Raw genomic sequence first — 15,130 nt, forward strand, 5'->3', positions numbered from 1 at the left:
TATACTTTCACACAATAACAATAGAGTCGATACACTCTAGTCATGCTCGTAATGTGGTTTCAAACGCTTGGCCGATAGACCGTTCAATTCTCCTGCATATTTTTGAGACCATGGGTTTCCAAGTACAATTACTATAAAGGTAGGGTCATAGATTGGCTTTTGTCAACATAATGCTGATAAATGGGCAAAATTATAAGACAATTAATTAAAGTCACATGTGAAAGTTTCAGCTGATTGTTTACTAATAAAATTGAGAAACAAGCAAAAAGCATAACAGTGTTTTTGAATACTTGATTGTGGAATCCATCCAGGGTAAAACCAAAAGTAAGAATCCATCATTTGCAAATGGACTCAACACTCAGAAATCTGAGAAACGATTCATTCATGAATCAATCATTAATTTACCAATGTATGACTCTACCTTTGCCATGTAACAGAAACAAAACTGCACACATTAGCAGGGCCCAATTTCATAAAGCCTGTAAGCACAGAAATTTGCTTAGCATGAAATTTCTTCCTTGATGAGAAATTACCAAACAAAATGTAATTTGTTGCATATTGCTTGTTACTGGCATTGAGCTGTTGTTTGCAGTATCCTGAAAAACACGTGGAAATTTGGTTGGTAAATCTTGTTATTATCAAGAAAGAAATTTCATGCTAAGCAAATTTTTGCGCTTACAGACTTTATGAAGTTGGGCCCAGGTCTCAATGTTGAAATTGTGCAAAACTCACAGTGTCAAATTCTCATTTCATAATTTTGTAGACATGAGACACAAAGCACTTAGCGTCACATGATTGGCTGGCTTAAAAAAAAATTCAGAATTTTCTCAAAAGGATTTCAGGGTTCTCCTCAGGTTTATTTTAAAACTGTTGGACATTCTTGATCCAATTTTGTTTTGTTTAGCTAAAGCACGCTGAATTAAAACGAGGTCTTTGGAATATTTTCTACTTGATGTTTATCTTGGTTTGAATAAAAGCCCTTCTGTGCAATCTGGAGAAATTTATGTGGATTTCTCAGATTTGTGTGTTTGTGTGAAATTGATCTTGAAAATGTATCTATAAGGAGACTTTCTTCAACGATAGGTGGCAGCAGACTTACCGGGTAAAGCAGTTGTTTTCAGAATTATGCGCATGTTCAGAACTACGTAAATAATGGAAATTTACCCGGTAAGTCTGCTGCCACCTAGCTTTCCAAAGTCTCCCATTGGGACGTATCGAAACGCAAATGATGCGTATCGGCCTGATAGGCTAGCTATGATGGAGAACCCTGGGTTTACTTGAAAGGGGTAAAAGCAGTCACTCAAAGGAGACAGAAGTCCATGTTATTTGTGCAAAAAAAAGTTAATTGCCTGACGTTTTGACCGAAGCAGAGTCTTTCTCAAAGGCTAAATGACAACAACACACAACACACATGAACTGGTTACATTAAAGTCACCTGGAAGTGGTATTTTTTCAAAATAAAGCTTTTGTCACTATTATATGTGTTTTGATGAGTGGAATGTGAATAAACAGTTAACTAAGGTTTTAAAAAATCAGTTCTTATGTAATTTACAAATTTAAGAGTAGACCCCGACCCGAGAGGGCGCTGTTTGTGCATCAATCGAGGCAGACTTTGCCTGTAATGCGTAGAGTAAACACAATTGCAAAGTACATGTACGGACCAAGTCGTGAGTTTGTAAGTTTAAAAAACAATTTTTTGTTTTTTTCCGGCAATGCCGACCAGGTGTATTGCTGCTGAATGCAGAAAAAACACTTTTTGAAATGTACCAACTCACGACTTGGACGTACATGTACTTTGCACGTGTGTTTACTATAGGCATTGCAGGCAAAGTCTGCCTCGATTGACGTCACAAAAGGGGTAGGCGGAGTCAGCCCCCCAAACAACTTTATATATTTTTTAAACATATAAATCGTGACAAACAATTACTAAAAAAATTGTTTTATTGTTCGTAAGCATACTCTTATGTTTGAAAGAAAAAAAAATCTATTTCCAGGTGACTTTAAGCAGTGAATACCATAGGTCCTTTTGGCTGGTAAGCAATATGGAAAGGTTTGCGGTAACACCATGTAATGACTATCTCTAATGAGTTGGGGTGGTTCTGAAAAGAACCATTGGTTTCAACTTCAACTCGCTGGTAAGCAGTTTGCAAATTGCCACAGCTAATTCTATTTTGTTGTATTTTGTATGATGCACGGAGGCTTTGAACCGAAAGAATTGTAACATTTGAAAGGTCATGGAGGCTCTGGTTCTAGAAAACGTGGAAACCCCGCAAGCCATTTGCCAGGAACTTTCACATTTGCCAAACCCCATTCATGTGTTGGGTAAAAACGTAGATTACTTATACCAACAGATCTGCATTTAGATTCGTTTTGAAAGTTGGTTTACTGCAGACTTGTACGCATCTGGTAGAAATTGTTACTTGGAAAAAGACCTTTGTAAGCTAAAACATAATATTATGAGCAAGCAAAACGCAAAATTATAAAAAAAAAAAAAAATCAAATTATAATAAAGGTTTAAATGATTTTAACTTTTATTGAAAGGGCATAAATGAACAGGAATTGCAGGCTTGAATTTTGAGGCAAATTTAATGTAGTTTAAGTTGGAGAGAGTCAATTCGTGAATGAAATTTCACAATGTTTATACTTGCCTTTGGTGCGTACATTATGCACTTAATCATTCATTATGCTTGGACAGAACAGAAAAACCACTAGTGATCATTCACAGAGTGTCTCGGACATTTAGAAACTGCATTGAGGAGAGTTATTAGAAAGAAGCTCTTAGCATTCCATGCGAAATGTATGATATCTTTTTGACTGACTTGACTAGAAAATGACAAAAGTGCTTTTAACAAACCATAATTGAACATTGAACATTGGAACCCATTAAAGCGTGTGAGTCTGTATCCTGCACACGTTGAAGCGATGTACATATAATTCCACACAAGAAATGATTTCTTTTTTAATTGATATGACTGGAAAATGACAAAAAATGCCGTTAAAAACCAATAGATAATTGAACGTTGAACATTGGGACCCATTAAAGCCTGTGAGTTTATTTCCGGCGCACGTTGAAGCAACGTACGCGGGACTAAAGTGGTCCCAAAAAAAGGTATCCGTGAAACCTGTATGGTCTGTTGAAGAAATATCAAATGGCAAAACATTTAAGAATGATTGCAATTTTGTAAAGTACATTGTACACTCTCAACACTTTCAACCTGGAGTGAATGACAATGAAACACTAGATGCACTTATACGTAATTCACTCCCATAAGGGTATGTGTTATCTTTACGCTTGAATCAAGCAACAGCAATTGATGTAGAAAGTTTGCAATATGAGAAGACATGCCTCACTTGTTAGTCATGCTTTAAAGGCACTGGCTACATTTGGTAAACTGTCAAATCCAGTCTTCTCACTTGGTGTATCCCAACATATGCATAAAATAACCAACCTGGGATTATTTGGGCTCAACTGCTCATCAAATTTGAAAGAGAATATGAAATAAAAAAAACACCCTTGTTGCATTACTTTGTATGCTTTCAGCTGCATAATAAAAGTCTTCAGCTGAAGTCTTTTATTATTTGAGTGAGAAATTACCTCTTTCTTAAAAACTATGTTACTTCAGAGCATAGTTCAGAGGGAGCCGTTTTTCACACTGTTGATCAGAAGCTCTCCATTGCTTGTTACCAAGTCAGTTTTTATGCTAACAATTATTTTGAGTAGTTATACCAAATAACCAATAGTGTCCATTGCCTTTAAGGAATTCCAAAGTCAACAACAACACCAAACAATGGCTTTGTTAATCCGACACCACAGCACCCTCTGTTGATTTTAAAAGAGGGAAGTTTATTTTCTACCTCCATGGTTTCCCCCAGACAATGAAAAAAGCGTGAAGCGCTAACTTATCTTTTTTCGTCGGGTTATTAATTTGTTCATACTTCATAAGAAGTCAACTGGTAATATCGAATGGCCTTCGGTAACACTAGACTGCCTCCCCTAATTGCGAGAATCGTCAGGAATCGTCCGGACTGTGGTAATAGAAGACGCTGCATAAACATCGACAGAACTACATGATAATTAAAATACTTTGCCGCAAAAAAAAATTATCCTGCGACCCCCCCCCCAAAAAAAAACCTGCAATTAAAAAACAAAATCAATTTTGAAATTGCATCTTGGAGGGAATACGATCGCTTCTTATATCCTGGAAAGCTTAGTGGCTACTTTACTGGAAACTTATTTAAGATTGTTCATGATTGCTCATGCTATCGTTTTTCATTTAAAGGTAGGGCCAGAGATTGGTACTCCCAAATTTAATGAACATAAAAGCTTACTTTCAAACCATTCTGTTACCATGGATTCAAAGTCCACATCTGGCTATTGTGATGTATAGAATGATGGTCTCAGATCATAAACCCCCCCCCATCCCCCCCCAAAAAAAAAAACCCAAAACAAAACAAAAACAAAAACAAACAAAAACTCTCAACCCTAAATCATTTAAAACTTAATTTATCAGTTTCCCTTGTTGTTTATTAATTGAAATAAATATTCATAAATACCTCAGACAGTTTCGCTATTCCTATTGGTGGAGAGCACGTCACGTGGGTGTGTATAAACCTTTGTTTATAACCAGTAAAAAGTGTTGAAACATGGGCATTGCACCTGTGCTTATAAGACAGTTTCATAATTCCTATTGGTCGAGAGCAACGGCCGGGACAGTTGTGCCATGTCACGCGATACGCGCGACGTGCACAGCATTCCCTTATAAGGAGTTGTTTACACGAGGGCGGCGGAGGGCCTTACCATTTCATAGCTGGAGGGGTGTTGTGTTGAAAGAAATCATTGAACAATTATAATTTTCGCATTTATTCTCCTTTTTGACCAAAAGTATTGATGGTTTTTTACCGTAAAGGTATTTATGAATGTATAGGATTTGAGGCATTGCATGGTGAGGTATCAATGTATATTTGGTTTGCGGTAACACCATGTGTGTATCTACTTGCCAGGTAGAGTTGTTCTTAGGGAACTGTCTTGCTTTATTCTACTGCCGTGGAGTAGATAATCGGAGGTTCGGGAGACTTCTCAGTTCTGAAAAGAACTGTTCTACTTTTTAACTATTACCAGGGCGGATGGTATAGAAATTAGACTGGACTACTACTTTAGCTTATAGGATCGTAATTAACTGTACTGCCGCGGAGTCAGTTCTGAAATTGGTCTCAACGCTTCAACTAGCTTGCTCTAGTCATCGTAGGGTTTATCAATTCCTTTATCTCCCTCTGATATCTGCCTATCAACTGAAACTCGATACCTTCCCCCGAAGCGCAAAAATAGACTTCAAATTTACTGACAACTTGAACTACACAACATGGAAATTGCTGGCCCTTACTGTGCTATTTGATTACATGTCCGAGGGCTGTTTCTACATCTAGGTCAGGATCCCTGGCTGTTAAAAGGAGGGGGGGGGGGCAGCAATTTCACTCTTCTGGGGCAATTTAATTGTCCGTTCTGGGTGTGATATAAGTACAAGTGAAACCTCGTTCCCAGTGGTGTACGCTCTTGCAATGCAATTTGTCCCATACCTTGCTTGATCGTAACCCCTGGAAGTGTTACTTTGGAACAGCCGAATATATTTGATATTTTTAATTTGTCCTGTGGTTGATCAGTCCTGTGTTAAGAAGGCCATTTGTTTGAGTGTGTCATGGCCAAGTGGTTTAGGGCTCTAAATTCAAGTTGTGGTGGTTAAGTCAAGATTCATACTATAATTGCTTCTCTTCAGCCAGGGGTACATGTACATATGTATAAATTGGTACCTGTGAGGGTAGAGGTTGATATTGTTATTGAAAAAGGCCTTTGGAGCGCTAGGGTTGCCCAGGTTGTTTACTCCCCAAGGAGCTGAGAAAGATTAAAGGAATGTTATTGGCCCAATGACCAGGGCACCAAGGTTAAGGGCATGTGATACGGTTATTGTTACATGTATATTCTTATTTTTTCAAGTTTGTACCAAAAGTGTCTATTGTAAATATCATGAACAGCTGGAACTAAATTCAATTCAATTCAATTCAATTTTATTTGTCCCACCATGTAGGAAAAAGGGCCTATGGCTTGCATGGGTTGGTGGGTCAAAAGAAATAACTGAAAACCATAGTAAATTTTGCAATTAAAATAGTTGAAATTTAACACTTTTATTTTTAAACATTGACTACTCCAAATGGCCCCTATAGCCCCTTTCACAGGAGAGCAACTTACATGTAGCAAGGGACCCTTGCTAAACTGATAAAATACCTCGTGTGAAAAGACAACAATTTTCTCTCTTGTCTAAGTTCTCTTGCAAATTCTTGGCACACATTGCTACATTTTAAAACCATGCTAAAACTCAGCAAGGGACCCTTGCTAAATTGTTCTCATGTGAAAGGGTCTTAAGTAAAAAAAACTACAAGTCAAATATGTGATCAGAACCAAATGTTCACTTGTTGATTTTAACGTTAAATCTATAAACTTGGATCACGTACCCAGTTCAGTACTTCCTTGAATGGAAACCTGATTCCTTGTTCCTTTTGGGGACAGGGCTGGGTTAATAGCTCCCCTCATGTTGAAATGGCCAAAAGTTGCAGTCAATTTGTCAGTTTGTCTGTCAGCTAGTCAATGGACAAGCCAGTATGGCCCACAAATCCAATTACTTCTCGCTGCATGTGAGATCATTGACTACTGAATGCACACTCTCCCTCCAGCAGGCTTCTCCATTAAGAATGTTAGCCGCTTTTTCCTTTAAAGCCATTGGACACTTTCGGAACAGAAAAAAATATAAAAGTTCACAGATTTACAAATAACCTACAGGGTTTACAGAAGGTAATGGTGAAAGACTTCTCTTGAAATATTATTCCATGAAATGCTTTTCTTTTTGAGAAAACATTAAAACAAGGTTTTTTGTTTTATATATAAGTTGTGATACATGAAGTGTGGGCCTTTGGACAGTACTGTGTACTGAAAGTGTCCAATGGCTTTAAAGGCAAAGTATACCATCCGTTTTTTGTTTCACGGAAGCAACAAATGCGATTGCCGCCATGCCCCCTGGTCATTGCCTTGATGCCCTTGAAATGCTCCATTAGAAATTTACAATTTCCTCCTAGGGTGCCCTTTACCAAGGAGAAAATGCCTTGGTACTCTTGCCCTGTCTAAAAACAAAGCATACAGGCCTGAAATCCTCTACATAATAAAACCAACATCTGAAAATTTGGTCGTCTTTTTGAGAAATCAACGAAAATCCAGAGCAAATGTGTCCATGCAGGAAGAATGATCCCTAATAGGACTACACAATTTGAGAATGCTTCTCAGATTCAAGTTTTGAGGTATAAAAACTGTAAGAAATGTTTCTCAAAATGCTGTATACTATCAAACACTGCTGCAGGCTTCTTACCAATGGTTTTTGATTGCCTTTAATTTTAAAAGTGATTACCAAAGGTATACCTTCCCTTTAAGCTATTGCTCGCAGCTTTTTCAGCCTTTTCTTGAGGTCTCACCAAATGTGCGAAGTACGTTCTCCTCTAACAACATTTTACCTCTAAATTTGTCTGAATTCTCCATGCATTTGCAGAGGCCGTATGTGCATAGAAAAATCTCTGTTTCAGGCTTTAAAATGTAAAGTTCTTTGAAGAAGAAAAAGAGTGGAAATATTGATTTGATATCTTTAGCCAATAGTGGCAGTAACATTCATATGAAAACTGATCTTACTGAAATAGGCAAGGGTGAAACTGAGATGGTGTTGCTGCTTGCATTGCATATTTAAAGCAAAATTAGAACAAGCAAATATTTGAACCCATCCTTTATCTGCTGCAACTTATCAGTTTGACCAGACTTTGTATTTAGGGTTAGTTTTAAACTCAGGTCTGAAATTTCATTTTTCGAAAGGACACCAAGGCCAAGCATATGGGCAACGCAGGCCAATGCCTCCATGGGCTTCGTGTAATTCGAGAGCTGTACGTCTTCACTCGAAAGAAGGGAGTGGAATTAGTTTTATGTAAATTTTCATTTATTAGTTATAAAGAATCAATAAAATTATGAGTTTTGAAAAGGACGTTCACAAACTTATTGGTTGGTTGCCAAGCAAACAGTGTGTCCCCATGCCATCCGGTAACGCTTCTCAGTTTGTGACTGTTTTCCTGCGTGGACCTATCAGTCCTGCCGTCGATTTCACCAAACTCTTCCTAACTTAGGATTAATCTTAGGACTTAGGACGAGTTGAGTCCCGCATCCAAATACGTAGGAAGCATTGAACCCATCCTAAGTTAGGACAAGTTACTCGTCCTAACTCGAGTTAGGATTAATCCTAGAGTTTCGTGAAATCGGCTGCTGGATTTATTTATAATGATATACAGGGATGAGATTTGTCAGACTTTTATCTGAATTCAGACTTTTTTATGTCGGTTTGGTGAAGAAAAATCAGACAATATTTTTTTCACAGATAAAGAAATCCTGCTCTTTGGTCTACTTCTCTAGTGCTGTAGACACCGTTCCCAAAAGCGTCTTGGCATCTATAACCCCCAAAGGTTACCAAAAGGTGGACATACTATCATTTCAACATACCTTTGAATTTAAGTTTCAGACTTTTTTTCTTAGTAACGACTCTCACCCCTGGACATATGTCTAAAATGAAACAAAAACATTGTTTGAAATGATATTTTCATATGTTTTATTGTATCTTCGTTTATAAAAGATTAAAAAATATTGAACGGTTACAAAAACCAAAGGTATACTTTGCCTTTAAAGGGGAAATATGAACCAAAACAGTGTCAGTAATGGAGGAATAATGGCTCGGGTGGGGGGGCAATTAACGAGTCAGCGATATTACTAGACTCGATTAGAACGTATTTCTTGAGGGCACGCACGCTGTCGTCGTCGGCCGGCGATGTACGTACAATGAATGCATAATTTATTACTCAACTGATCCTTAGATTGTGGATTAAGCAGGGCTTCTACAGTACCAGCCTTGAAGGTGTTTCTTCGAGACTGTCATGCAAATTAGACAGATGTGGAGATGAGTATTGAATAAATAATTAACGACAACATGAAAAAGAATTGAAATAATTGCAGTGAGACTGCCAGGTGACGGACACCTTTGCCTTAAAAAAAAAAAATGACACCTTCTTGTAGAACTTCTGGAAAACAAATAAACAATCGTTGAAGTGTGGACATAATTTACATCTCTTGCAGAACTTAAATCATAACAAATCCTCAAAATGTGGTCGATCTCTGGGACATTATTTGCAAGTAATTTAGCAAGGATTTGATTAACAAAGACTACTTGAAAAAAAAGGGATAATTTTAAAATGTTTTTGCTAGGTGAGCTACCTTTTTCAAAAAATGTACACCTTATGGTGGAACTTCTGTAAATCATATTGAATTGTCAAAATAAATGTGGCCGGTCTTTGAGACATAATTTACCAAGTATGTATTGATCGTTTTTCTGAATGATGAATAAATCACCCTGAATTTGCATTGTGACTTTATTTCCGTGCAGTAAGCGTGTCACGGCCGAGCGGTTAAGCACACCGGATTCAAGCTCAAGTGTTCGAGTGTGGGTTCGAATCCCAGTCGTGACACTTGCTACGTAAAATTGCGGAGGTAGTGCTTTCTACTCTACCGGCTAGGCTTTGGACTGATGGTACCCAAGCCTACATCCGTATGGACTGTAAAAGGGGCCATCCTGTTTCAGCACTAGGAGTAGGTGGCAACGGCCTCTGGAAACAGATAATTGTAGCCCACACCTTGAAGTGGCCTTCAGGCCTTGTGTGTCTGGTGACTTGCATAAAAAAAGCATCCAAGGGTACGCATGCCTTTTTGTGTGCTCACTGTTAGCATCTACAATGTATGAAAGGGAAATCGTACAGTAAGCATGAAATCGGCCGCTAAGTAGCTCTATAAAATTGGGCCAAGAGCTTGAGTCCGATGCTCTTAACTGCTCAGCCACGGCGCACCAAGACACTCCCTTGAACAAGAGTCCTAATTAGATTGGTTTTATATTCACAAGTTATTTCTCTGTCGTTTTCAGGCCTTGTTAAGACAGTGTGTGGAGATGGTGCAAGATCTACTCAACTACAAACCACCAGAGCAAGATCAACAAGATCCCAAAACGGTAAGACATACCTCAATTATAAATACTATTAATATTAAATAGTTCTTATATAGCGCATTTTACAATAACCAAATCATTGCCCTGCCCCGGTCATTGGGCCATTCTTTGGTCTTTCTCAGTTCCCTGGGGAGTATACAGCCCTGAGCTGCACCTGCATGCGTTCCAATCATGCCCATTGTTGACCTCAATCCTCATAGTTACCCATTTTTACCTCTCAGTGACCGGGATTCGAACCCACACTCAAATGACTTACCCACAAGAACTTGAATTTGATGTTCTATAATTTCTAAACGACTCAGCCATGACACTCGATTTACCGGATCTTATTCAATTTTTCTCCATCACTGGATCATTCAAAACTTCCCTTGAGACTCAGTTAACCCGTTAGAGACAATTTTTTTCAGTTTAATCATCACAAAAAACCCAAACATTGCCAATCTTGTTTAATTATTTTTCTAAATTTGACCAGCAAGAATGTCCACAGAAAAAGAACAAAACATACAATTTATTTTTATGCTTAGAAATTGAAACATAACAGTTGTATGCAGAGTAAGATAGTATGAACGCCAGACTGACTGTGTAAAGGCCGAGTCACGCTGCTGGGTAACGAAAACTATAACGATCATAACGAAAAAGAGAACGCATTCTATTGGTTGAATTGCTCCACGCAGAATATGCATACGCTCATTCAACCAATAGAATGTGTTCTCTTTGCGTCGTGATAATTATCAACTTCGTTATCGCTGCAGTGTAACTCGGCCTTTATCCATTTTAAATGAATTGTTTTTACCGTTCATTTTTGTAACAAGACGTGAATTTCCATATTTTAGTGTTTAAGAAACAAATTTCAATTTTTTAGTGTTTAAGAAACATATCTCAATATCTGAAGATAGTATTATAAGATGATGTTTACGCATTCAAACCGAGGGGGTGAGATGACATAAATTTGGATCTATAGTATCTTGTTAAATTGCCTAGTTAGGTGAAATCGTTTACTACCTCAGCTGTTATTATAACGCCATGTAATCGTCAAATTCCATCTTTCGCTTTCTTGTCTCATTGTGCATCTTGTCGAGGCATTGATGCGTTGCTAAGCAACGGAGGGGCTACGAACAGTAGTTTGATTCATCAAAAGAGCAAATCAGTAAATCAGTAACTACTGAGACAGCGAAATGACAATGAGGTCCCTGCTCTTGAAAGATTTGCAATTTGGACTGAGACACGTTTCCAGTCAACGGCCACTTAAAGGCACTGGACACTATTGGTAATTTTCAAAGACCAGTCTTTACAGTTAATGTATCACATCGTGCATAAAATAACAAACCTGTGAAAATTTGAGCTCAATCGGTCGTCGAAGCTGCGAGATATTAATGAAAGAAGAAAACACCCTTGTGCACCGTGACCATGGTCACACAAAGTTGTGTGCTTTCAGATGCTTGATTTCAAATTCGTGGAAAATTACTTCTTTCTCGAAAACTACATCACTTCAGAGGGAGCTGTTTCTCACAATGTTTTTTTACTATCAACCTCTCTTCATTACTCGTAATCAAGAAAGGTTTTATGCTAATAATTATTTTGAGTAATAACCAACAGTGTCCACTGCCTTTAAAGGCATTGGATACTTTTGGTAATTGCTCAAAATGACAATTTTATTAGCATAAAAAACTTACTCGCAATGGCGAGATGTTGATAGTGTGAAACGTTGTGAGAAACTGCTCCCTCTGAAGTAATGTTGTTTTCGAAGAAGTTATTTCTCACTAAAATAGTGGAATTTGAATTCGAGAGCTCAGATTTAGAATTTAAGGTCTCGAATTCAAGCATTTGAAACCACTGAAGTTCGTGTGACGAGGTTTTTTCTTCCATATCTTGCAACTTCGACGACCAATTGAGTTCAAATTTTCACAGGTTTGTTATTTTGTGCATATGTTGAGATACACCAAGTGAGAAGACTTGTCTATGACAATTACCGATGGTGTCCAGTGTCTTTCAAGGCACTGGACACTACTTGTAATTGCCAAAGACCAGTATTCTCACTCAGGTGTCCTGATTCACTCAACAACCAAAACCTTAATTTTATAATTGGATAAAGTTTCTTGGTGCAGAATGCCCTGTCTTATTACAAGGAATTCTTTTAATCGCATTGACAAGACACTACTTTCATCTGGTCAGTGAAGAATTAGATTATTGGGATCTGTGGTTTAAAGGCATGGACACTTTAGGTAATTGTCGAAGACCAATATTCTCACTTGGTGTATCCCACGATTTGCATAAAATAACAAATCTGTGACAATTTGGACTCAATTGATCATCAAAATCGCGAGAGAATAGTCAAAGGAAAAACACCATTGTTGCACTAATTTGTGTGCTTTCAGATGCCTAAAAAAGGTTTCAAAAACTAGGTTACTTCAGAGGGAGTGGTTTCTCACAATGTTTTATACTATCAACACTACAGCTCTCCATTGTTCATTACCAAGTAAGTTTTTATGCTAACAATTATTTTGAGTGTCCAGTGCCTTTAAGAGACACGACCATGTGAATGAGTGACGCCAGCTCACCAATCATTGCCTCTATCGCATTGTACCATCTTACTGTCCGCGGAATGCATCTTTAGAAGGTTAGAAGAAGACAGTTTGAGTTTGTCTGGTCCGTATACAAGCAGTTGTCATTATTACGTGTCGGGAAAACAGTTTCAGTTGGAGAACTCCTTGTTAAACTGTGCGTGAGTGACGCCAGTTCGCAAATCATTGACTCTATCGTATTGTATCGTCTTACGCTTCTTGAATGCATCTCAGAAGGTATGCAGAAGACAGTTTGAGTTTGTCTGGTCCGTATACAAGCAGTTGTCATTATTACGTGTCGGGAAAACAGTTTCAGTTGGAGAACTCCTTCTTGTTAAACTGTGCGTGAGTGACGTCAGTTCGCAAATCATTGACTCTATCGTATTGTATCGTCTTACGCTTCTTGAATGCATCTCTAGAAGGTATGCAGAAGACAGTTTGAGTTTGTCTGGTCCGTATACAAGCAGTTGTCATTATTACGTGTCGAGAGAACAGTTTCAGTTGGAGAACTCCTTCTTGTTAAACTGTGCGTGAGTGACGCCAGTTCGCAAATCATTGGCTCTGTCGTATTGTACTGACTTACAATTTGCTGAATGCATCTCTAGAAGGTTTGCAGAAGACAGTTTGAATTTGTCTGCTCTCTATGATACATGCAGTTGTCATTATTACGTGCTTGGAAACAGTTTGAGAACATCTTCTTTTTTAAATGGTGTCCATCTAACTACTCTGTGATACTCTTATTCTCAAGGTAAGGCTTAAAATACATTTAAATTCAGTTTATTTTATTTTATGTTATTTCCATGGGAGAAGGCTTAGTCTCATTATTTGGGTTGGAAAACAGTTTTCGTGCGAGAACTCCTTCTTTTTTTAAATGTGTCCCTCTAACTACTTAGTCAAAACTCTTATTCTTCATTCTGGCGTCTGCTGTAGGGCAGGTAAGGCTTGAAATATATGCGTATATTCAGTTTTTTTTGTCTTATTTTGTTTGTCTTTTTTATTTTATTTCCATTGGAGAAGGCTCGGTCTTCTGCTTTAGTGTTTGTCCAATATTCAAAGAGACGGTTGCGCGACGAAGAACAAACTTGTAGCCAATTGGTTGCTGGAGCCTGTGGCTTGAAATACTTTTATATTTAGTTCTTTTTGTCTCAATTTGTTTGCCTGCTTAATTTATTTCCATTGGAGAAAGCTCGGTCTCCTGCTTAGGAGTAACTAACCGTTTTAATATATATTTGGTTTGCGGTAACACTATGGTTGCGTTTTGGCGATCGTAACCAATAACTGTTACGGTTGAGTTGCCCATTGGATCCCGACAAAAACTAATTTTGAGCACTTTATTTCACTGCTACTAATAATTGCCGGACTTGCTTTCGAGCAATGGCTCAGAGTGTGGGTTCGAAAACCACAGCCGTGACACTTGTATCCTTTTAAAGCAAAACACTAAAACCATTGTTTCGTCCTTCGGATAGGACATAAAGCTGTTTGTGTAACGCATTTAAAAGAACCCAGTGGACTTTTCGAAAAGCTGGCTGTGGCTGCTGACCGGCTGTAGCACCTTGTAAACCCCCTTTAAGGTGCTACATATTTGAGTCTCAGAATTCATAACTTTCAACAACCTCTTTTTCTGTATAAATGTATTTATTTAGCGCCTTGAGTACCTTGTTGGTAGATACATGCGCTATATAAGACTTCAAATGTATTATTATTATTATTACATACATGTCGACAAAGTTACAAGCTTTCATTTGAGCCATTGCTCGAAAGCAAGTCCGGCAATTATTAGTAGCAGTGAAATAAAGTGCTCAAAATTAGTTTTTGTCGGGATCCAATGGGCAACTCAACCGAAACAGTTATTGGTTACGATCGCCAAAACGCAACCATAGTGTTACCGCAAACCAAATATATATTAAAACGGTTAGTTACTCAAATGTTGAGCTCTTTGTTAATAAAACGTGCTTAAAGTTGTTGACTTTGGGATATTGCAGTAATGTGTCCAGGCATTAACGTACTTCTTTATTCCTTGTCACATGTTGTGTGTTTAATTCACCATCTTTACACTGCGTGTTTGGACTTTGCCCCTTGCAGACTCTAGGACTTTGGTTGGATTTTAATTTCCGACCAAGGCTTTCTGCTTTTAAGACATGGTGCCCCATTTATAAGGGAAAGTATACTTTGGTTGTTGGAACCGTTTGTTTATTTAATCCTATATAAATATAGACAAAACTGACCTGTGAAAATTTCCTTTGAAGGGATTGTAATATATTGTTTGGTAATTGGGACATTGTGGCGTCAGTCTCGATTTGAGTTTCAGACATTGAAGTCTGGTCTCGAACATTGAAGTCTTAGTCTCTGCAACCCATATTATACTCCTCACATTATTAAACACACTTCTCTCCCATTGTGTTTTTAATTAACCCATCATAAGCAACTCTCCATTAAGCTCCTGGGTAT

Source organism: Asterias rubens, chromosome 2 (genome assembly GCF_902459465.1).
Source record: "Asterias rubens chromosome 2, eAstRub1.3, whole genome shotgun sequence".
Classification (NCBI taxonomy): Eukaryota; Metazoa; Echinodermata; class Asteroidea; order Forcipulatida; family Asteriidae; genus Asterias; species Asterias rubens.